Consider the following 25,731-nt stretch of genomic DNA (forward strand, 5'->3'; position numbering starts at 1 on the left):
ACATTCGAATCTTACCTTCCATATAGGGCATCGCAGAAACTATCTATCAGGGTTGTTCATTGTCTTCGACTTCAACGGCACAACTAAAAGAGGACAAAAGCATGTTACGTCGTAAGTTTGTCACAACATTTGAACTACCATCCACTTTGAAAGCTCACATTGATGGGTTTTTTCTCCCCATAGTAGATTTGTCATTACCTCTAACAATATACATCTTCCAGTCTGCAAATTTGGGACAACTCATGCACAAAAGTCCTAATTTAGGTTCATAAAAACTTAATGTGATTTAGAGATTTTTCACTTTAGATTTAATTTAATTTAATTAGTAATTATATATAGGTAATTAGTTTAAAGTGTTGCCATCTCAGTAAAACACGGTGGTCAATTCAGTAAAATTTGTGCTTATCGAAAGTTATTTTTAGTTTGATTTTACCAAATGTAGATAATACAGTTTTTAAAAGTTGGCTTTTAAAAAATAAATTTCATAAACTACTTTTTAAAAATAAAAAATTTACCAAACTAAGCCTAATAATAATTATTTCGGCCTTAAACTAGAATATTGGATAGCTAATGTGAGATAGGTTTAAGAGATGAAACAAAAGAAAAAAAGGAAGAACAATCATAAATGTTCCTGTGTGGATACCTGGAGTGGAGCTCGGCTTATGGGAGTCGACGCCGAGTTGTTATCTTTGGTGCCGATCTTTGAGCTTTGAAAGAGTCCGAGCTTTACACTTGGGGAAACGTCCAGTCGTGTAGAGTGTGAACAAGAAACAAGGGGGAGTGTACCTGCAAAGGCACTCCGAAGGTTAAGTCAGTATTGAGAATTTAATCTGTTCTTTAAGGGTCAGATATCATACCTTTATAGGTGCGATAGGATAGGTCGGTTATGCTTGTTGCTAGTCATTTGTATTGAAGAGTGGTTATTAAAGTTTAATACATGATCGAACATTTTTATTCCAAAAATGTAGTCCGTTGTGTCTGATCATAACGTACATCGCCGAGTTATGAGGTGTGGAGCCGAGTTAATGACCATAATGCCGAGTTATGAGGTCGGATTGGTAACGGCCGGATCATAGCCCCCAAGCTTAGCCTGGAAATGTGTTTAATGAAGCAGGTTGAGCTTTTAATGAATCATAAATCGGTTGTTGAGTAGCTCGACGACTGGTTTTGCCTTACAGCCCCCAGTTCAATTTGCTTTATTAAACATTTGTTAATGTCAAGTAGTGGTATAATTAGGAGAGAGAAAAAATTAAAAGCACGTGTCAGAGCGTGCGTGTTTCCAATGCCTTTCACTTTTTTGATGTAATTAATGTTATTAATGGTAGTGGAATTGAGAAGCTGATTAAATGTGGTAAAACAGTTTAGAATCCTGAATGTTTTCAGTTTGGCTTGTTTAAGCTTCCTTGTCATTAGAAGAGTTTCACAAAGAAAGAATGAGTAAAAGAGGTATGTTCTAAGTTTGTTTATTTTTTTGACTTTTCTGCTTCTTCCTCTGTCTTTGCTTTGCTGTTTCCATCCTCTTTGACTATTTTTCTGATTATGGGGTTAGAGAAAGAGAAAGAGAAAAAGGGGAAAATTGATTGGTCTTACGATTAGGTTAATGATGATGTGAAGGTCTAGACGTCTTTGTTTCTTGATGAAGATGTTGTAAAAGAAATAGACAAAAATAGCATTTTGAGGGTTGGTTCTGGGATTCGGTTGGAACTTCTTCCTTGTTCCTCCAGTGATCGAGTGTTTCATAGGGGGAGATTTTGAGTATTTTTATATGTATAATAGTGTGTTGGAAGAGATGAGGGTGAAGCTTCCCTTTGTTGACTTTGAATGTCAAGTGTTGAAGCAGTTAAATTGTGCACCATCCCAGCTTCATTCTAACGGGTGGGTATTTCTTTGTAGCTTTGAGATTCTTATGGATTTTATAGAGAAGCCAACAGTGGAGTTGTTTTTTACCTTGTTCCAAGCCAAAGGCGTTTGGAAGGGGGTTTGGATAAATTTGAACAGTTCGCCTATGTTTGCTATTTTCAAACTGTACAAGTCCTCGTTTAAAAATTTCAAGGAAATGTATGTGAAGGTTAGGAATGTTGAGGGAGATTATCCGTTTTATATGGACGAGCATCTGGGGGAGAAGTTTCCGATATGGTGGTGTTTAGAACCTCAGAATATTCTCGGGCCAGAAACTATTACTGCGAGGAATGAATGTATCATTGAATATCTGGTTGAGGCTGTGGATTAGAAGGAGTTAATATCAGTTTTTGACTTACTCCAGTGGGAGGATAATAAGCCAGCCGTTGTAGAATATTTAGGTGAGACTTGTGGAGTATTGATTTGATTATATTTGGACTAATGTTTGGCTGAGGTTTGTTGTGTTTATTTTGCAGGGGAAAAATATCAAGGGGTTTCTGCTACTACCCTCCGAGCTCGGGTAAAGAGCAAAAATTTGGATAAGGAAGGGTCTTCGTCAAAAGCGAAGAAAGTTGGGGCTGGCGAAGTGGACCAGCCAAGACCGAGGAGAAAAAAGGTGACATTGAAGAAAAGAAAACAAAATGTTGTGGATTTATCTGATGACTTTGAGGATGTCATGGATGAGGTATCGATAGAAGAGATTCGGGATTTTAGTGAAAGCCAAAAAAAGTTGCATGAAGTGGCCGATCAGAATGACGGGCCTTCGCTATGGGGGAGAGATTTTTCTTACATGGTGGTTGCCGACGAAGTATGTCAATTGTCGGTTGATGTGAAATTGGCGGAGGAAATCGGTGACGTTGCTATCGATCAATATATGCATGTATTTTTGTTTTTTGGTGTATGATGTTTTGTATTTTGATGTATGGAGTGAAATATATCTGTCTGTGCTTGTTGTTTTGAAGGTGGTTGGTCTTCGGCTTGCGAGCTTAGGGCATAGCCGAGAAAAAATTCATGAGAAAATGGCCGCTCCAAAGCCGGATCCCAATTTGAAAGAGGAATTAGATCGGAAGGTTGCTAGGGTTACTGAGCTTGAGAATAGGGTATCTGAGTTTGAAAAAGAGCTGAAGTTGACCAAGAAAAACTATGCGAAAGAAGTGGAAGATGTAAAGAAGAAGGAGGCCGACCTATCCAGTATGAGTTCTAGGGTTATTAAACTTACGGCGAGCTTAGATTCCTTTATTGAGGGTTTTGAACGTGCATCTCTTCAAGCGAAATTTTTGGCTCCAGAAGTTGATTTCACCCAAATGGATCCTGGGAAGATCATTCGAGGTGGGGAGATGGTCGAGGATGATGGTGACGCCGAGGAAAAGGACGAAAATAGTTAATCAGCAAGTGTAGTTTTTGTTTTGTTGTGTGTAAAACATTTAGTTTGTTGGTAGACTGTTTTGCTCCTGTAGTGAGCTTATGACTGTTTATGTTTTTAACTTAATTTTGCTACTGTTTTAAGGGAAATAGTTTATTTGGCTTCTGGCTATGTGCTGTTTTGCACATGTTGATTTTCTAGAAAATATATTTTTATGATAGGTGAATGTTGCCTAGTTGTGATTGTGGCTTGGAGCCAATTTGTTTTATCAGTGCTTTTTGTGAAAGCAGGTTATTTTGATATGGATAAAACGTACCATATGGTATGACTGTTTTGTGTCACCTTAATGGTGATTTAATGGTCATATCTGAGAAAGATACGTTAGTTATAATGTTCAGTAAAGGCCGAGTAGGCCGAGTTTGCCAATTTTCTGTTTATATGATAGATGTCGAGTAGTCGGAATATGAATGGGGTTTATTTGATAGAGAATGTTCGATGTAATCGGATTCGGTTTAATGATCGGCTGTATTTTGATAAATTTCGAATAATCGGTTTCCGAGTATTGATTGGCAATCTGTTTGCCTGATTAATTCTGAATAGTCGGATTCGGGGTAAGATCGGCTATTTGTTTGACTGGTAGATTCCGAATGGTCAGTTTCGGAGTAAGATCGGCTATTTGTTTGACTGATAGTTTTTGAATGGTCGGATTCAGAGTATAGATCGGCGGTATAAATAGGTTACAAATAAATGAGAAGTGTGAAATGCAAAAATATTGACTTGATGAAATAAGAAATTTATTTATTGGAGAACCTTTGATTTCAAAGGCCCAGGTAGGCTAGCCTCGTTAAAACCTCTCCAAGAAAAACCCATTGTGGAAAAAATCTTGGTAGTAGGAAAAAGAGTACTAGCATGTCCCTGGCTTTTAACAGTAATATAACTTTAAAGATAATACATTCCAAGTGTTAGGCAAATCTTTACCATCTAAGGTTTTTAATCGGTAAGCTCCATTGCCGATGACTTCGATGACTCGGTAAGGGCCTTCTCAATTAGATGCTAGTTTGCCATGGGTTAAGGGTCTTCTAGCTTGTTCGGTTTTTCTGAGCACAAGATCGTTTACTTGAAAAATCCTTGGCTGAAGTCTTTGGTTATATCTCTGAGCTTTGTGCTGTTGCATAGCTAGGTGTTTGATTGCTGTGGACGATCTAACTTCTTCCAGGAGGTCAAGTTCGGATTGCCGAGCTGTTTCTTTTGTAGTATGGTCAGCTATTTCAGTGCGTAGTGAGGATTGGGAGATCTCCACGGGTATCATTGCATCTGAACCGTAGACTAGCCGGAAGGGTGTTTCTTTTGTGGTTGAGTGGATGGTGGTATTGTTTTCCCATATGATCTCTGGGATGAGTTCGGCCCAAAGACCTTTGGCATCGTCGAGTTTCTTCCTTAAGGCATGTAGGATGACTGTTCCGGGGATTACCTGAAACTGTAGGCTGATCTCGGACGAGATCTTCTGTACTGATCGGCGATGACATGTCCGGCTGTGGGTGGTGGCCGGAGTAGTCGCGTCCGACTTGTTGGATTGGTAATGCTGCTGATCCTTTGTCACCGGAGGCTGGTGGTACCTGCAAGGGACTCCGATGCTTAAGTTAGCAAGGGTATTAAGCAGGTTTTTAGTAGAATCAGAGTATGAGTTATACTTGGGTGCTCCAGTGTATTTATAATGGTGCGAAGTGACTTTCTTAGATAAGATAAGTTAGTTATCTTTCTCTTATCTTTTGGTAAGGTTAGCTTATCTTTAAGGGAACCGCCTTTATCTCTATAGGCTTGGGCTGTCTTTGGATTTGGGTCATATTCCTCGAGTTGGGCCCTTTTTTGGGCTTTCCTGTCGATTTGTCTGAGCTCTTTGAGGAGATGTCGGATTGTCCTGACCTGAAGAGGTTGGTCGTCTTGTTGGTAGAACATCCCGGGTCAGACAGTTCGACCCAGGATATGAACAGTGCCCCTGCTCGAGCTCGGTCTTTCTTTTGAGGTCGAGTCTTAGTTTTAGGACTTCGATCCTTCTCTGGTGAAGGCAAACTCGAGCACTTTTGTCGATTTTGTCTTTGTAGAGTTCTTTTTTGAATGTGGAACGTTGCTTCTTTCGTTTCCTCTGAAAGCGCGCGCTTTTGTGTTAGCGTCCTAGCCTTGGGAATGTGCGGTGGTTTAATACCCTCATTAATTAGTTTTAATGCTCCGTTTCTCTTGGCTTTTTTTGAATTTTGTTCTCACAAAACGGTTTCCTCTTTTCTATAACGTCCCTCTTTTCTTTGTTCTTCTGTTTCGCTTGGAGCTTGCCTTTTTATTTTTCTCTGCAACGCTGTGTCTTGTGCTTTGCTTAAGAGAAAATTTCTTTACTCCGATTTTCTCCTTTCTTCAGAGCTTTTTCTCCTTTCTCCAGGTTGGTTTTACCTTCTCTTTCAGTTTTTGATAAAGTTTTGATTTTTCTCTTAAAGTGCATGCTGGAAAATCTGAATCTTTTTGTATCACTGTGCGCCTGCTTGTTTACTGTTGTGGGGGGTTTTTTCTGGCTTTTGGAGTGGTTCTTCTGTACTCTAGGGTTCATACTGCTTGTTTTTCCTCTTCTGCAAACTGCCTGAACCTGCTTGCTTTCTCGAAAGATTGCTCTTTTGATGTTTTTCGCCTTGCTGATAGCTTTCTTCACTGATGATTTTTGTAAAAGATAACGACTCTTTTTTTTTATTTCTCTGAAAAAAATTGTGTCTTTGATGGCTTCTTCTTGATATGTTTTGCTATTTGTTTGCTGATAAGATGAGACTGTGAAATTTGGAAGGTAGCTATTTCGATTCTGTTTGATTTGTAGCTTTATGGGGATGTTGCGTCTTTGAAAAAGGTTTTTTCTCTGTCTTTGCTGCGAGTTTTGTTGGGACGTTAATCTTGTAGTTTTTCATGAATCCTTGTTCCCTGCCTGCCTCCAAAGGATGCCCCTGGATCTTTTTGGTGTAGGTCCTGGGGTTTCCTTTTATTGCTTGTGCTGTGCTAGATTAGGTTGGCCGAGTTGTTTTGGCTTTGTCCAAGATTTTTTTAGTAATCCAATCTTCCTTTCTTGTTTGTAGGACTAGTTGGCCATGTCTTCTCGCAAAAATATTGTCGAGGCGTCTTCTAAGGTTCCCGAGGGGATGTCTGATTGGTTGGACTCCCTAGTGTTGCTGTGTGTTTCTTTAGCCAATTTTGAATTTTGCGTAGAGCTTAGAAAACATCACCGTCTTTGCAAGAGTAGAGATCAAGAGAGGAATTATGAATTGGTGGCACCTGACTCCGAGGAGAGGGTTTGCTTCCCTGTCCCGACCCAAGGGGAGCGCCCTTTCTTTTATGCGTACAACTATTTTTTCAGCCAGTTGGACATCACTTTTTCCTTTACTTCCTTTGAGACCGATTTGCTATGGTCGTGTAATGTAGCTCCATCCCAGCTTCATCCGAACTCCTGGGGTTTTATTAATATTTTTCAGCTTCTTTGCCAAGAATTGGATGTTACCCCTTCTCAAACTATTTTCCTTTATTTGTTTGTTTTAACTAAGCCCGTGATTTCTTCGAAAAAGAAAGCCTCGTGGGTTTCTTTTAGATCTGCACAACGACATAAGGTTTTTACCATGTATGACGAGTCCTTTAAGGACTTCAAGAATTATTTCTTCAAGATTCGAGCTGTTGAGGGAGCTCGCCCCTTTTTTCTGGAAGCGAATGATGAGCCATCCTTCCCTCTGTGTTGGCAGCAGAATGTAGTAGTATCCCGATATACGTGGGAAATGCTCGACGAGATTGAGCAGGCTTTTGTAACTGTTTTGGAGGACCTTTGGGGGGAACCTCCTCATCTAGACACTAAAAAATCCCTGGGGGACCCCTCCCTTGTTCGAACTGCATTGGGTATTACTTGATATATATTGCTTCTTATTTTTACTTTGCTTTCCTCTTTTTTCCTGGTCTGTAAAACTACTGGTTTCTATTTTACAGAGATGGCCAAGAATAATGACTCGATGAAAGCTTTCAAGAAGGCAAGAAAGGCTGCTGCCGCTCAGAATATCTTGGCCGAAACGGATGGGGCAGGGTCTTCTCAGGTGACGTCAAAACCGTCCGTGCCGAGCTCTCCCGGCCCGAGGAGAATGATCCCTACTCCTCGAGTCCGTGTAGTGGACCCTCCGCAGTCTTCTGCTGCTGCTGCATCTTCTCCTCTGGTCGTTCCCCCTTCCAAAAGACCTCGAACTGTTAAACCCTTCAATCTGGATGCCCCTGACTTCGATGCTGTTGGGTTTGTCGATCAGCAGATTGGTCCTTATGGTGTCCTTCTATGGATGATGTATCACTCCTTCACCATTTAGACTTTATAAGTCGGAGTAGTGTCAAGATGGTACATATGGGGGCGGCCTTATATCGGACTGCCCAAGATCTTTCTCTTCATGCTACGAAGGCCTTTATGGAGGAGGCAAAAATTGGAGTTCGATCGGATGAAGGGTTTGAAGGAGGAGCTAGAGGTGAAGGTGACCAAGCTAGAGAAAGAGTTGGAGGGTGAGAAGGCTAGTTCTATTGCTTTGGCGGCTTCTGTAAAGTTGGCTGAAGACACGACTTTAAGCCACAAGGATAGCTATGTTACGGCCTACAAGGAGGTGATGCGTCTCAGGGAGGTGTTGGAGTCTGCCCAGGTTGATTATGCCGAGCTCCAGGGTCATCTTGTAGGCAGCGTAAATGCTGCTTATGAGAACCTGAAGGAGCAGGTTCAAGTTCTTGCGCCTGAGGCCAACCTTACTCTCTTCAGTCTGGATATTGTTGTAAAGGATGGCAAGATTTTCCCTGACGATCCTGATGACGATGATGTCGAACCCCCCTGTGCCTGCCGCTAAGACTTCAGCTGGGCCGATTTCTTCAGCTCCTTTGTCCGAGACTGGTCATCCTGAATTTGAACCGGATTGTCAGATCTTGAACAGAGATGACGGGACAATGGACGCAGTGCCTCTTCAAACTTGCCCTCCTTCTCCTCGTGCTGCTGAGAAGACTTTGGATCCTTAATGAGTTTCCTAGATGTTTGTGTGTATAGCCCGGTTTGTGGGCCTTTTGAACTCTTTATATTTTGTAGATGATAGTTCTGACCTTTGCTACATTCTTGGTTGCTTGTTTAGCAGCTTTCTTTTGAAAAACAAAGTGATTTCCAAGCTCTTGGGGCTAGTTTTGGTAGCCTCTTAAGCTTGTTATTATTATAACTTGTGTTTTTCGTAACATGTTTGTCTTGCACTTGTCTCTGTACCTTTCTAGGTGTTTGGAATTTTCGTAGTCTGACTTCTTTGGCTTGATTTCTTGGCCTGAAGTTATTTCTGGTAATTCGCTTTGTTTGGACCTTACTCATGTCTTCATTAGGAATTACTTTGTATATCACCAAGGTTTTCGGGAGGCCGATTTCATCATGTTGGTTTTATCCAAGTTGTTGTTAGTAATCCTCTTTGTTGGACCTTGTTCAGGTCTCTTTCAGGGATTACTTTTGTGACTTTTGTGTTTTGGGCCGACTTCGTCATGTTGGGTCCTTCTAAGTTATTTTTGTAATCCTCTTTCTTGGACCTTGTTCAGGTCTCTTTCAGGGATTACTCTTATAACTTTTATGTTTTGGGCTGACTTCGTCATGTCGGGTCCTTCTAAGTTATTTTCGTAATCCTCTTTCTTGGACCTTGTTCAGGTCTCTTTCAGGGATTACTTTTATAACTTTTATGTTTTGGGCCGACTTTATCATGTCGGGCCCTTTTAAGTTATTTTCGTAATCCTCTTTCTTGGACCTTGTTCAGGTCTCTTTCAGGGATTACTTTTATAACTTTTATGTTTTAGGCCGACTTCGTCATGTCGGGCCCTTCTAAGTTATTTTTGTAATCCTCTTTCTTGGACCTTGTTCAGGTCTCTTTCAGGGATTACTTTTATAACTTTTATGTTTTGGGCCGACTTCGTCATGTCGGGCCCTTCTAAGTTATTTTCGTAATCCTCTTTCTTGGACCTTGTTCAGGTCTCTTTCAGGGATTACTTTTATAACTTTTATGTTTTGGGCTGACTTCGTCATGTCGGGTCCTTCTAAGTTATAGTAATCCTCTTTTATAGGGCTGGCCAGACCTCTTTCCAAGGATTTACTTATAACTTTGGTTATTGCGACTAGTCCAACTTCTTGACGTCGGCCAGTCTTTAAGTTATTATTTAGCAATCCATTTTGTTAAGACCTCGTCAGGTCCTTTCTCTGGATCACTTTCGATAACTTCGTGCATTATTCTGTTTTCATCTTTGCCGATTTGTAGAAATTGGGTTCAATCTTCTCTTGGTCGACCTTTTGATGAATTTGGTTTTCATCTCTGTTGGTCTTTATCGTGATCGTGCAGTGAATTTGATTTTCACTTTCTGCCGATCTGTTGCTTTATAATCGGACGATGAATGTTTCAGATTAATGCGGCTTGAGAATTTGTAGAATATCTAAACATATTTTATTCAAAAGAAAATGCAAATATATACATGCGGGAGTTTTTATCCCTTTAAGTTGGATAATTTGCAGGTCTTGGCTTGGTGCCTCATTAAAAAACCTTTTCAGAAAAAAGAGTGCACCTTATGCTAAGATCCTTTATCATCCCTAACTATAGTACCTTCTTAGGTTGCAAGCGTGCCATGACCTAGGAAGCTCTCGTCCATCGAGTTCGGACAGTCTGTAGTAGCCCTTCCCAAGTACTTCTACGACTCGATAGGGTCCTTTCCAATTTGCTGCCAGCTTTCCTTCTCCAGGTCGAGTTGTTTCGATATCATTTTGGATTAAGGTGAGGTCGTTCTCAGCGAAACCTCGTGGCACTACCTTTTGATTATATCTCGAAGCCATTCGACGCTTTAGTGCTTCTTCCCTGATCCAAGCTCTTTCTTGGACTTCTGGAAGTAGGTCGAGTTCTTCCCTTTGAAGTTGGGAGTTGGCTTCTTCATTATAGTGGATCACTCTAGGCGATCCTTCTTCGATTTCTACTGGGATCATTGCCTCCATTCCGCATGCTAATCGGAAGGGTGATTCCTTTGTGGTGGAATGCGGCGTTGTTCGATATGTCCATAGGACTTGTGGGAGCTCTTCAGCCCAGGCTCCCTTTGCGTCCTGTAATCTCCGTTTTAGTCCAGCCAATATGACCTTGTTGGCAGCTTCGGCTTGTCCATTGGCTTGGGGATGTTCTACGAAAGTGAACTGTTATTTTATGTTCAAGTCGGCCACTAACTTTCTGAAGCCTGCATCTGTGAATTGGGTGCCATTGTCTGTGGTGATGGAGTATGGAACCCCGAACCTTGTGACAATGTTCCTATATGGGAATTTTCGACTTCTTTGAGCAGTGGCGTTGGCTAGGGGTTCTGCCTCGATCCACTTTGTGAAATAGTCTACCCCTACTATGAGGAATTTAACTTGCCCCGATCCCTGAGGGAAGGGTCCGAGAAGGTCGAGTCCCCATTTTACAAATGGCCAAGGTGAGGTCACGCTGATGAGCTCCTCTGGTGGGGCAATGTGAAAGTTGGCATGTTTTTGACAGGGTGGACATGTCTTTACGAATTCTGTGGCCTTCTTTTGTAGAGCTGGCCAATAAAATCCTGCCCGGAGTACTTTTTTGGTAAGTGCTTGCGCTCCGAGATGGTTGCCACAAATGCCACTGTATATTTCTTCTAGAACTTTCCCTGTATTGGAAGTCAGCACACATTTTAACAATGGTATTGAAATCCCTCTTTTGTATAGAGTATTATTTATGATAGTGTAGTGTTGTGCCTCCCGTTTTAACCTCTTTGCCTCCTTTTCATTTGTGGGGAGTGTTTCTGTTTTGAGGTAGTTAATTATGGGGGTCATCCATCCTTGATCCTGACCTATTATGGCTAGGAATTTTCTTCTTCCGAGATTGACGAAGAATGCAGCATTTCTTGGATGAGGCTTCTATTGTTACCCCCTGGTTTGGTGCTGGCTAGTTTTGACAGTGCGTCAGCTCGGGCATTCTGTTCTCGGGGTATGTGACGGACTTCATATTCTCCTAGCAGTCTGAGATGTTCCCTGGTTTTGTCCAAATATTTTTTCATGGTGGGATCTCTGGCTTGGTAGCTCCCTGCTATTTGTGAAGTGACTACTTGCGAATCGCTGAAGATGATAAGCTTTTGAGCTCCAACCTCTCTAGCTAGTTTCAAACCAGCTAGTAGTGCCTCATATTCTGCTTGGTTGTTTGAGGTAGGAACCCGAATTTGAGGGAGAGTTCAATTTGGATTCCTTGGTCGCTTTCAGTTATCACACCTGCGCCGCTTCCAGTTTTATTTGAGGAACCATCTACGTAGAGACTCCATTCTGTGGGGGTTCCGGGGTGTTCATAAATTCTGCGATGAAGTCGGCCAGGTATTGTGACTTGATGGCTGTTCGAGCTTCGTATTGAAGATCAAATTCGGACAACTCGACTGCCCATTGCAAAATTCTTCCTGCTAGGTCTGTTTTCTGCAAAATCCCTTTTATAGGCTGGTTAGTCCGAACCCTAATGGTGTGGGCTTGGAAGTATTGACGAAGTCATCGAGATGTTAGTATGAGGGCGTATGCAAACTTTTCTATTTATTGGTAATTCAGCTCAGACCCTTGTAATGCTTTACTGATGAAGTATATGGGTTGTTGCCCACTGTCGTCTTCTCGAACTAGTGCTGAGGCTACTGCCCGACTTTCTACTATGAGATACAATGTGAGTGATTCTCCTTTCTATGGCTGAGTTAGGATAGGTGGTTGTCCCAGGAATCTTTTGAAATCTTGGAATGCTTGTTCGCACTCTTTTGTCCATTCGAATTCTTTTCCCTTCTTTAGAGTAGCATAGAAGGGGAGAGATCTTATTGCCGATCCGGCTAGAAATCTGGATAAGGCTGCCAACCTCCCGTTGAGTTGTTGTACCTCTTTGACAGAAGTCAGGCTCTTCATGTCGAGTATGGCCCGACATTTATCCGGATTTGCCTCTATTCCTCTTTGTGTGAGCATAAAACCCAAGAATTTGCCAGCTTCTACTGCGAAGATGCATTTTGCAGGATTGAGTCGCATGCCATGCCTTCTTATAGTGTCGAACACTTGGGTCAGGTCAGATAATAGCGTCTCCTCACTTTGTGTCTTTATTAACATGTCGTCCACATAGACTTCCATGATTTTTCTGATGTGATCGGTAAAGATCTTATTCATTAATCTCTGATAAGTAGCTCCTGCATTTTTGAGACCAAAAGGCATGACGATGTAGCAGTAGTTTGCTTTTGGGGTTAAGAATGAAGTTTTTCTTGGTCGGGTGGATACATTGGGATTTGGTTGTATCCCGAATATGCATCCATAAATGAGAGGTATTTATATCCGGAGGAGGAATCTACCAGAGCGTCGATACTTGGGAGTGGATAAGGATATTTTGGACAGGCTTTGTTGAGATCAGTGTAATCAGTGCACATTCACCACTTCTCATTTGATTTTAAGACGACGTTAGCTAGCCATAGTGGATACTTGACTTCTCTTATGAATCCTACTTCTAGTAGAGCTTGTACATGCTCTTCCACAGCTTGGGATAGCTCTGGCCCGAGCTTTCTTCGCCTTTGTTGTAATGGCCGAGACCCTGGGTAGACCGCCAACTTGTGGCACATTAATTTGGGGTCTCTACCCGGCATGTCTGTAGTCTTCCATGCAAAGAGGTCGACATTATCTCGTAAGAACTGTACGATTGATTCTTTTATATCTCCCTTTAGGTTCGTACCAATATTGGTTGTTTTGTCTGGGATATCTCCGATCTGGACTTTTTCTATTTCACCTTCGGGTTGTGGGCGGAGTTCTTCCCGCCTCTGAACTCCACCGAGTTCGATTATGTGGAATTCTTCTACTCTGCCTCTGAGGTTTAGACTTTCGTTGTAACAGCGGCGCGCCATCTTCTGGTCTGCTTTTATTGTAGCTATCCCTTTTGCAGTTGGAAATTTCATGCACAGATGTGGAGTCGAGACTATTGCGCCGAGCTGATTCAATGTTGTCCGACCTATTAGGGCGTTGTAGGCTGAGCTCACGTCGACCACGATGTAGTCTAACTTGAGTGTTTTTTATTGGTTCCCTTTCCCGAAGGTTGTGTGTAGTGATATGTATCCAAGTGGTTGAACTGGGGTGTCTCCCAGTCTGAACAGACTGTTCGGATATGCTCTGAGTTCTTTTTCTTCCAGGCCGAGTTTGTCGAAGGCAGTTTTGAACAAGATGTCGGCAGAGCTCCCTTGGTCTATCAGGGTGCGATGGAGATTTGCGTTTGCTAGTAAAAATGTGATGATCATGGGATCGTCGTGTCCTAAGATGATACCAGACGCGTCTTCTTTGGTGAAAGTAATTGCAGGGATGTCGGGTGTTTCCTCTTTTCCCTCAACATGATACACTTCTTTAAAGTATCTTTTGCGAGATGATTTGGAGATTCCTCCTCCCGCAAATCCACCGTGTATCATATGGACGTGTCTTTCTGGTGTACGAGGTGATCGCTCTGTTAGTCCGACATCTTCGTCCCTTCTTCTTTTTCTTTGCTCATCGTCCTGGGTGGCTAGATACCGATCTAGTTTTCCCTCTCTTACTAGTTTTTCTATGACGTTTTTTAAGTCAAAATATTCGTTGGTGGAATGCCCGCGGATTCGATGGTACTCACAATATTCGGTCCGATTTCCTCCTCCTTTCTTGCCTTTGAGTGGTCGAGTTGGGGGTATTTTTTTAGTGTGGCAGATTTCTCTGTAGACGTCCACAAGGGACACCCGAAGAGGGGTGTAATTGTGGTATTTTTTATTTTTTCCCCATGTCGATCTTCCTTTTTTTTGGACTCTTTATCCTTGTCCTGGGAGGGATAGGTGAATTCGAATTTTGAGGTCTCTCCTAGTCGAGAATTTTCCTCCATGTTGATGTATTTCTCTGCTTGTTCTTGCACTTTGTTCAGAGATGTGTGGTATTTTTTTGATATAGATTGGCTAAAAGGTCCCTCTCGCAGACCATTGATGAGGCCCATGATGGCGGCCTCTGTTGGTAGGCTTTGTATGTCTAGGCATGTTTTGTTAAATCTTTCCATGTAGTTACGAAGACTTTCTCGATCTCCTTGCTTGATTCCTAGTAGACTTGGGGCGTGTTTAGCCTTATCTTTTTGGATGGAGAACTTGGCCAGAAACTTCTTGGCTAAGTCGTCGAAGCTTGAGATGGACCTAGGAGGTAGATTGTCGAACCATCTAATTGCTGTCTTTGTTAGAGTAGTTGGAAAGGCTTTGCAGTGAACTGCATCTGAGGCGTCGGTGAGGTACATTCTACTTCTGAAATTGCTGAGGTGATGGCCGGGGTCTGTAGTGCCATCGTACAAAGTCATATCCAGGAGCTTAAAGTCTTTCGGGATTTTGGTCTTCATGATATCCTTGGTAAATGGATCTTGATCCTTGCAGGAGCTATCCTCATGAGAGGATCGATTAGCTTTGGCCTTGAGATCGGCTTTCATTTTTAGGAGTTTGTCCTCCAATTCCCGGTGTCGTCTTATTTCCCTTTGTAGGTTTTCTCAGCTTCTCGTTGATGCTCCGCCCCTTTTTTGAGTTGCTTCAAGCGAACTTGAAGTGCCTCCATGGCTTCCATAGTCGGTGAATCGGTGTTTTTGTTAGGTTGAGGAGTATCGTTTGATGTAGTGTCCGCGTTCTTGTGCAGTGTTCTATCTTCCAGATCTGAATCGTGATCGTTGTCATGGTCATCCGCCATGGTGATGGGATGACTTCCAGGTCCCCGGCAACGGCGCCAATGTTTCGGGGATTACCTGAAACTATAGGTCAATCTCGGACGAGATCTTCTGTGGCGATGACGTGTCTGGCTATGGGTGGTGGCTGGAGTAGTTGCGTCCGACTTGTTGGACTGGTAATGCTGCTGATCCTTTGTCACCGGAGGGTGGTGGTACCTGCAAGGGACTCCGATGCTTAAGTTAGCAAGGGTATTAAGCAGGTTTTTAGTAGAATCAGAGTATGAGTTATACTTGGGTGCTCCAGTGTATTTATAATGGTGCGAAGTGACCTTCTTAGATAAGATAAGTTAGTTATCTTTATCTTATCTTTTGGTGAGGTCAGCTTATCTTTAAGGGAACCGCCCTTATCTCTATAGGCTTGGGCTGCCTTTGGATTTGGGCCGTATTCCTCGAGTTGGGCCCTTTTTTGGGCTTTCCTGTCGATTTGGCCGAGCTCTTTGATGAGAGATCAGATTGTCCTGACCTGAAGAGGTCGGTCGTTGATGAGCGGATAATTTATACGCTTTTTGGCATTGTTTTTAGGTAGTTTTTAATATGTTTTAGTCACTTTTTATTATATTTTTATTAGTTTTTAAATAAAAATCACATTTCTGGACTTTACTATGAGTTTGTGTGTTTTTCTATGATTTCAGGTAATTTCTGGCTGAAATTGAAGGACCTGAGCAAAAATCTGATTCAGAGGTTGAAAAAGGACTACAGATGCTGTTGGATTCTGACCTTCCTGCACTCGAAATAGATTTTCTGGAGCTACAGAAGTCCAATTGGCGCGCTCTCAATTGCGTTGAAAAGTAGACATCCAAGGATTTACAGCAATATATAATATTCCATACTTTGCTCAAAGATAAACAACGTAAACTGGCGTTTAACGCCAATTCCATGTTCCATTCTGGCGTTAAATGACAGAAACAGGTTACAAGTTAGAGTTAAACGCCCAAAACAGATTACAACCTGGCGTTTAACTCCAGAAACAGTCTAGGCACGTGTAAAGCTCAAGTCTCAGCCCCAGCACACACCAAGTGGGCCCCGGAAGTAGATTTCTGCACTATCTATCGTAGTTTACTCATTTTCTGTAAACCTAGGTTACTAGTTTAGTATTTAAACAACCTTTAGATATTTATTTTGCACCTCATGACATTTTACATAAGAATTTGTATTCTCTACAGCATGAGTCTCTAAACTCCATGGTTGGGGGTGAGGAGCTCTACTGTGTTTCGATGAATTAATGCAATTACTTCTGTTTTCTATTCAATCACGCTTGTTTCTGTTCTAAGATACTCGCTTGTACTTAACCGTGATGAATGTGATGATCCGTGACACTCATCATCATTCTCAACCTATGAACGCGTGCCTGACAACCACTTCCGTTCTACCTTAGATTGAGTGTGTATCTCTTAGCCTCTTGGTTCATGATCAGAGTCTTCGTGGTATAGGCTAGGATTATTGGCGGCCATTCCTGAGATCCAGAAAGTCTAAACCTTGTGTGTGGTATTCCGAGTAGGATCTGGAATGGGATGACTGTGACGAGCTTCAAACTCACGAGTGCTGGGCGTAGTGACAGACGCAAAAGGATCAATGGATCCTATTCCAACATGAGTGAGAACCGACAGATGATTAGCCGTGCGGTGACAGCGCATTTGGACCATTTTCACTGAGAGGACGGATGGTAGCCATTGACAACGGTGATCCACCAACATACAGCTTGCCATGGAAGGAGACTTGCGTGCGTGAAGAAGAAGACAGTAGGAAAGCAGAGATTCGGAAGACAGAGCATCTCCAAATCCTCAATCTGTTCTCCATTACTGCATAACAAGTATTATTTATTTTATGCTATTTACTCTTCATAAATATAATCACTCTTATCATTGATTTCCTGACTAAGAATTACAAAATAGCCATAGCTTGCTATAAGCTGACAATCTCTGTGGGATCGACCCTTACTCACGTAAGGTATTACTTGGACGACCCAGTGCACTTGCTGGTTAGTGGTACGAGTTGTGAAAGGTGTGATTTACAATTCGTGCACCAAGTTTTTGGCGCCATTTCCGGGGATTGTTCGAGTTTGGACAACTAACGGTTTATTTTGTTGCTTAGATTAAGAAAATTTTGTTTTTTGGGTCAGAGTCTTTTATTTTCTTTTCAAAAAAATTTTCCAAAAATTTATTATTTTTCTTTATTAATCTTTAGAGTTTTCTGTTTGAGTCTAGTTTCATGTTTTAAATTTGGTGTCCTTTGTGTTTTTGTCATCCCAAAAAAAAAATATTTTTTCTCTGTTTAATCCTTGCATTTGTTGAATGTGTATATGTTCTTGTGAATAGTTGCTCCTTTGAGTCTTTCTTTCTAAAATCTTTTCAAAAATAATTTTTCTTTGATTAAATCTTGTGTCAAGTTTTAAGTTTAGTGTTTTCTTGTTAGTTTTTCTTTAATTTTCGAAAATTTATTTTTAATTTTCCAAAAGTTTTAAGTTTGGTGTTCTTTTTATGTTCTTGAGTCTTTGAATTTTAGTCTTGTTGTTCTTGTGAGTCTTCAAGGTGTTCTTGAGTCTTCTTTGTATTTTGATCTTAAAATTTTTAAGTTTGGTGTGCCTCGGTATTTTCCCTCCAAAATTTTCGAAAAACAAGGAGCATTAGATCTAAAAATTTTAAGTCTTTTGTCTTTTGTGTGTTCTTCTCTTTCCTCATTAAATTCAAAAATATCTTTTTCCTTTATTTTAATTGATTTTTTGAATTTTCCTTTTAAAAATTCAGATTTTATTTTAAAATTTTTATTTTATCTTATCTTAGTTTTAAAATTTCAAAATTAAAATCTTTTTTAAAAAAATCATATCTTTTTCAAAATCTCATCTTATCTTATTTCAAATTCCAATTTCAAACTTCAAATTAAATTCTAAAATTCAAAAAAATTCAAATTTCAAAATTTAAATTTCAAACTTAGAAATTAAATCTTTTTAAAATTTAAATCTTTTTCAAATCCTTATCTTATATTGTTGACTTTTTCAAAATTTGAAATTCAAAATTTCAAATTTCAAAAATTTAAATTTCAAATTTCAAAAATTTAAAATTCAAAATTTAATTTTCAAATTTAAAATTTAAATTTCAAAACTTCCTAACTACTTTCTCTCTCTTCATTTTTCGAAAATCCTTACCCTTTATTTTTCAAATCTTTTTAATTAATTAATTATTTTAGTTTTCAATTTCCTTTTAATTTTTGAGCTTATATTCAAATTTTTACTTATTTTATTTTATTTTATTTTATTGTAATTTTGGTTTTAAAAAAATATTTTATTTGCAATCCGCATCATATCCCTTTCTCCATCATGGACCTAAGTGGAAATGAACAGTCCAGAAGGACTCTGGGGTCATATGCTAACCCCACTACTGCTGCATATGGAAGTAGCATCTGTATACCTCCCATCAAAGCAAGCAGTTTTGAGTTAAATCCTCAGCTCATTGTCATGGTGCAGCAAAATTGCCAGTATTCCGGTCTTCCACAGGAAGAACCTACTGAGTTTCTGGCGCAGTTCTTACAAATTGCTGACACAGTGCATGACAAGAAGGTAGATCAAGACGTATACAGGCTGTTACTGTTTCCGTTTGCTGTAAAAGATCAAGCTAAGAGGTGGTTAAATAACCAACCCACAGCAAGCATAAGAACATGGAAATAGTTATCAGAAAAATTCTTGAATCAATATTTCCCTCCAAAAAGGATGACACAACTAAGGTTGGACATCCAAGAAGTTAAACAAGAGGATGATGAATCCCTTTATAACGCCTGGGAGAGGTACAGAGGGATGCTAAGGAAATTTCCTTCTGAAATATTTTTAGAGTGGGTGCAATTAGACATCTTCTATTATGGGCTTACAGAAAAAGCTCAGATATCTCTAGACCATTCAGCTGGTGGATCTATACACATGAGAAAGACTATTGAAGAGGCTCAAGAGCTTATTGATATAGTTGCTAGAAATCAGCATCTGTACATAAGTAATGAGTCCTCCATGAAAGAAGAAGCTAAGGCAGTATCAACTGACTTTAGTCCTCAGGAACAAGTTGTTGAACTCAATCAGCAACTATCTTCTATAACAAGGCAGTTAGCAGAAGTTAAGGAGATGCTACAAGAAACCAAAAATGCTAACAGGGATATGGAATCACAATTGAATCAGACAAAACAGCAGTTATCAAAACAGATAACAGAGGAGTGCCAAGCAGTTCAATTAAGAAGTGGAAAAATATTAAATACCTCAACTCAAAGCAGCAGAAAGCCAAGAAAAGAACAGCTAACAGAGGATGAGCAACCTGCTGCCCAAAATCCCTCTGAGGACAGTAAAAGCCCAGAGAGGAATAAGTCTGGCGTTCAAATGCCAGAAAAGGGTGAAAAACTGGCGTTAAACGCCCAATCCAGGTTCAGTTCTGGCGTTCAAATGCCAGTGAGGGATCAGACACCTGCAAGTGCTGATAATAACTCCCTCAAGAAGGCTTCTCAACCTGCCTCTGTAGGAAATAAACCTGCAGCAACTAAGGTTGAAGAATATAAAGCCAAAATGTCTTATCCTCAGAAACTCCGCCAAGCGGAACAGGATAAACAATTTGCCCGCTTTGCAGACTATCTCAGGACTCTTGAAATAAAGATTCCGTTTGCAGAGGCACTTGAGCAAATACCCTCTTATGCTACGTTCATGAAAGAGATCTTAAGTTATAAGAAGGATTGGAGAGAAACAAAAAAAGTTTTTCTCACTGAAGAGTGCAGTGCAGTCATCCTAACAAGCTTACCAGAGAAGCTTAAGGATCCCAGAAGCTTTATGATACCATGCACACTAGAGGGTACTTGTACCAAGACAGCTCTATGCGACCTTGGGGCAAGTATCAATCTAATCCCTGCATCTACTATCAGAAAGCTTGGCTTGGCTGAAGAGGTCAAACCAACCCGGATATGTCTTCAACTTGCTGATGGCACCATTAAATACCCATCAGGCATAATTGAGGACATGATTGTCAAGGTTGGGCCATTTGCCTTCCCTACTGACTTTGTAGTGCTGGAAATGGAGGAGCACAAGAGCGTAACTCTCATTCTAGGAAGACCATTCCTAGCAACTGGACGAACCCTCATTGACGTCCAAAAATGGGAGATAACCCTGAGAGTCAATGAGGATGAGTTTAAGTTGAATATTGTCAAAGCTATGCAACATCCAGATACATCAGAAGACTGCCTGAGCGTTGATATTATTGACTCCCTGGTGGAAGAGGTCAATATGAATGAGAGTCTCGAATCAGAGCTAGATGACATTTTTAAAGATGTTCAGCCTGATCTGGAGGAACCAGAGAAAATAAAAGAACCTCTGAAAACTCCTCAGGAAGAGGAGAAACCTCCTAAACCCGAGCTCAAACCACTACCACCATCCCTGAAATATGCATTTCTGGGAGAAGGTGACACTTTTCCTATAATCATAAGCTCTGCTTTAGAGCCACAAGAAGAGAAAGCACTAATTCAGGTGCTAAGGACACACAAGACAGCTCTTGGGTGGTCCATAAGTGATCTTAAGGGCATTAGCCCAGCCAGATGCATGCACAAGATCCTATTGGAGGATGATGCTAAGCCAGTGGTTCAACCACAGAGGCGGCTAAATCCCGCCATGAAGGAGGTGGTGCAGAAAGAGGTCACTAAGTTACTAGAGGGTGGGATTATTTATCCTATTTCTGATAGCCCCTGGGTGAGCCCTGTCCATGTTGTCCCTAAGAAGGGAGGTATGACAGTGGTTCATAATGAAAAAAATAAACTGGTTCCTACAAGAGCAGTTACAGGGTGGCGTATGTGTATTGACTACAGAAGGCTCAATACAGCCACCAGGAAGGATCACTTTCCTTTACCATTCATAGACCAGATGCTAGAAAGACTAGCAGGTCATGAATACTACTGCTTTTTAGATGGCTATTCAGGTTACAACCAAATTGCAGTAGATCCTCAGGACCAAGAGAAAACAGCATTCACATGTCCATCTGGAGTATTTGCATACAGAAGAATGCCTTTTGGTCTGTGCAATGCACCTGCAACCTTTTAGAGGTGCATGCTCTCTATGTTCTCTGATATGGTAGAGAAATTTCTGGAAGTCTTCATGGATGACTTCTCAGTATTTGGAGACTCATTTAGCTCCTGTCTTAACCATCTAGCACTTGTTCTGAAAAGATGCCAAGAGACTAACCTGGTTTTAAATTGGGAAAAATGTCACTTTATGGTGACTGAAGGAATTGTCCTTGGGCCTAAAATTTCGAACAAGGGAATAGAGGTGGATCAAGCTAAGGTAGAGGTAATTGAAAAATTACCACCACCCACCAATGTTAAGGCAATCAGAAGCTTTTTGGGGCATGCAGGATTCTATAGGAGGTTTATAAAGGATTTTTCAAAAATCGCAAAACCTCTGAGCAATCTGCTAGCTGCTGACACGCCATTTGTGTTTGACACAGAGTATCTACAGGCGTTAATCTGCTAGCTGCTGACACGCCATTTGTGTTTGACACAGAGCTAAGCTGGTCACAGCACCAGTTATTTCTGCACCAGATTGGACATTACCTTTGGAATTAATGTGTGATGCCAGTGACCATGCCATTGGTGCAGTATTGGGATGGAGGCATAACAAGCTTCTGCATGTCATTTATTATGCTAGCCATGTTTTAAATAATGCCCAGAAAAATTACACAACCACAGAAAAAGAGCTACTTGCAGTGGTTTATGCCATTGACAAGTTTAGATCATACTTAGTAGGATCAAAAGTGATTGTGTACACTGACCATGCTACTCTTAAATATCTACTCACAAAGCAGGATTCAAAGCCCAGGCTCATAAGATGGGTGTTGCTTCTGCAAGAGTTTGATATAGAAATAAGAGACAGAAAAGGGACAGAGAATCAAGTAGCTGATCACCTGTCCCGGATAGAACCAGTAGCAGGAGGATCCATCCCTCCTACTGAGATCTCTGAAACCTTTCCGGATGAGCAATTGTTTGCTATTCAGGAAGCTCTGTGGTTTGCAGACATTGCAAACTATACGACTCAAGGTTCTCCTTCTGTAACCATGGAGAGGAAGCATGAAAAGCTTCTCTCAATACAGAGTCAAACAAAACCCCCACATTCAAACCCTAAGTTTGGTGTTGAGAGGCCCCAACCCTACTCTGATTATCTGTGAGGCTCCATGAGAGCTCACTGTCAAGCTATTGACATTAAAGAAGTGCTTGTTGGGAGGCAACCCAATGTTATTTAATTATATCTATTTATTTTACATTGCTATTTTATGTTTTCTTTAGGCTGATGATCATGTGAAGTCACAAAAATAACTGAAAAATCAAAAACAGAATGAAAAACAGCATTAAAAATAGCTCACCCTGGAGGAAGAGCTTACTGGCGTTTAAACGCCAGAAACAAGCACCAGCCTGACGTTTAATGCCAGAACAAAGCATTAAGTTGGCGTTTAACGCCAAGAAAGGGAGAAAAGCTGGCATTTAACGCCAGAAACAAGCAGCAGTCTGGCGTTAAACGCCAGGATTGCACACTAAGGGCATTTTTCCATGCCTTAATGGAGCAGGGATGATAAGTCCTTGACCCCTCAGGATCTGTGGACCCTACAGGATCCCCACCTGCCATACCTTTTCATACACACTTCCCCCACCCTTGGCCAAACCCACCACACACCTCCTTCTCCTCCTTTCCTCCTTCTTTTGCTCGAGGACGAGCAAACATTTTAAGTTTGGTGTGGAAAAAGCATTGCTTTTTTGTTTTTCCATAACCATTAATGCCTCAAGGGATGCACTTTCCTCAACAAAACTATTGGGAGCAGATTAACACCTCCCTAGGAGAATTAAGTTCCAACATGGGACAACTAAGGGTGGAGCACCAAGAGCATTCCATCCTCCTCCATGAAATTAGAGAAGATCAAAGAGCTATGAGGGAGGAGTAACAAAGGCAAGGAAGAGACATAGAAGAGCTCAAGAGCACTATTGGTTCTTCAAAAGGAAGAAGACGCCACCCTCACTAAGGTGGACCCATTTCTTAATCTCCTTGTCTATTTATTTTTTCTGTTTTCATTCTCTATGCTTTATTTATGTTTGTGTCTTCATTACATGATCATTAGTATCTAGTGTCTATGTCTTAAAGCTATGAATGCCCTATGAATCCATCACCTTTCTTAAATGAAAAATGTTTTAATTACAAAAGAACAAGAAGTACATGAATTTCAAATTTTAAAATAGTTTAATTATTTTGATGTGGTGGCAATACTTTTTGTTTTTTGAATGAATGCTTGAACAGTGCATATTTTTGAATTTGTTGTTTATGAATGTTAAAATTGTTGGCTCTTGAAAGCATAATGGAAAAGGAGAAATGTTATTGATAATATGAAAAATCATAAAAATGATTCTTGAAGCAAGAAAAAGCATTGAATAGAAAGCTTAAAAAAAAAAGAAGAAAGCTCGAAAAAAAAAAGAAAGAAAAAGAAAAAGCAAGCAGAAAAAGCCAATAGCTCTTTAAACCAAAAGGCAAGAGCAAAAAGCCAATAACCCTTTAAACCAAAAGGCAAGGGTAAAAAGGATCCAAGGCTTTGAGCATCAATGGATAGGAGGGCCCACAGGAATAAAATCCTGGCCTAAGCGGCTAAACCAAGCTGTCCCTAACCATGTGCTTGTGGCGTGAAGGTGTCAAGCGAGAAGCTTGAGACTGAGCGGTTAAAGTCGTGGTCCAAAGCAAAAAGAGTGTGCTTAAGAGCTCTGGAAACCTCTAACTGGGGACTTTAGCAAAGCTGAGTCACAATCTGAAAAGGTTCACCCAGTTATGTGTCTGTGGCATTTATGTATCCGGTGGTAATACTGGAAAACAAAATGCTTAGGGTCATGGCCAAGACTCATAAAGTAACTGTGTTCAAGAATCAACATACAGAACTAGGAGAATCAATAACACTATCTGAATTCTGAGTTCCTATAGATGCCAATCATTCTGAACTTCAAAGGATAAAGTGAGATGCCAAAACTGTTCAAAAGCAAAAAGCTAATAGCCCCGCTCATCTAATTAAGACTGATCTTCATAGATGTTTTTGGAATTCATTGTATATTCTCTTCTTTTTATCCTACTTTGTTTTTAGTTGCTTGGGGACAAGCAACAATTTAAGTTTGGTGTTGTGATGAGCGGATAATTTATACGCTTTTTGGCATTATTTTTAGGTAGTTTTTAATATGTTTTAGTCACTTTTTATTATATTTTTATTAGTTTTTAAATAAAAATCACATTTCTGGACTTTAATATGAGTTTGTGTGTTTTACTGTGATTTCAGGTAATTTCTGGCTGAAATTGAGGGACCTGAGCAAAAATCTGATTCAGAGGCTGAAAAAGGACTGCAGATGCTGTTAGATTTTGACCTCCCTGCACTCGAAATAGATTTCTGTGATTTTATGGATCCTCATGACATTTTACATAAGAATTTGTATTCTCTACGGCATGAGTCTCTAAACTCCATGGTTGGGGGTGAGGAGCTCTGCTGTGTTTCGATGAATTAATGCAATTACTTCTGTTTTCTATTCAATCATGCTTGTTTCTGTTCTAAGATACTCGCTTGTACTTAACCGTGATGAATGTGATGATCCATGACACTCATCATCATTCTCAACCTATGAACGCGTGCCTGACAACCACTTCCGTTCTACCTTAGATTGAGTGTGTATCTCTTAGCCTCTTGGTTCATGATTAGAGTCTTCGTGGTATAGGCTAGGATTATTGGCGGCCATTCCTGAAATCTGAAAAGTCTAAACCTTGTCTGTGGTATTCCGAGTAGGATCTGGGATGGGATGACTGTGACGAGCTTCAAACTCACGAGTGCTGGGCGTAGTGACAGACGCAAAAGGATCAATGGATCCTATTCCAACATGAGTGAGAACTGACAGATGATTAGTCGTGCGGTGACAGCGCATTTGGACCATTTTCACTGAGAGGTTGGATGGTAGCCATTGACAACGGTGATCCACCAACATACAGCTTGCCATGGAAGGAGACTTGCGTGCGTGAAGAAGAAGACAGTAGGAAAGCAGAGATTCGGAAGACAGAGCATCTCCAAATTCTCAATCTGTTCTCCATTACTGCATAACAAGTATCATTTATTTTATGATATTTACTCTTCATAAATATAATCACTCTTATCATTGATTTCCTGACTAAGAATTACAAAATAGCCATAGCTTGGTTCAAGCCGACAATCTCCGTGGGATCGACCCTTACTCACATAAGGTATTACTTGGATGACCCAGTGCACTTGCTGGTTAGTGGTACGAGTTGTGAAAGGTGTGATTTATAATTCGTGCACCAGTCGTCTTATTGGTAGAACATCCCGGGTCGGACAGTTCGACCCACTTAACTTCTTCCAGGAGGTCGAGTTCAGATTGTCGAGCTGTTTCTTTTGTAGTATGGTCGGCTATTTCAATGCGTAGTGAGGATTGGGAGATCTCCATGGGTGTCATTGCATCTGAACCGTAGACTAGCCGGAAGGGTGTTTCTTTTGTGGTTGAGTGGATGGTGGTATTGTATTCCCATATGATCTCTGGGATGAGTTCGGCTCAAAGACCTTTGGCATCGTCGAGTTTCTTCCTTAAGGCATGTAGGATGACCTTATTCGCAGCTTCTACTAACCCATTTGTTTGTGGGTGCTCTACTGATGA

This window comes from Arachis ipaensis, chromosome B3 (genome assembly GCF_059453495.1).
Source record: "Arachis ipaensis isolate K30076 ecotype BB chromosome B3, ASM5945349v1, whole genome shotgun sequence".
Taxonomy (NCBI): Eukaryota; Viridiplantae; Streptophyta; class Magnoliopsida; order Fabales; family Fabaceae; genus Arachis; species Arachis ipaensis.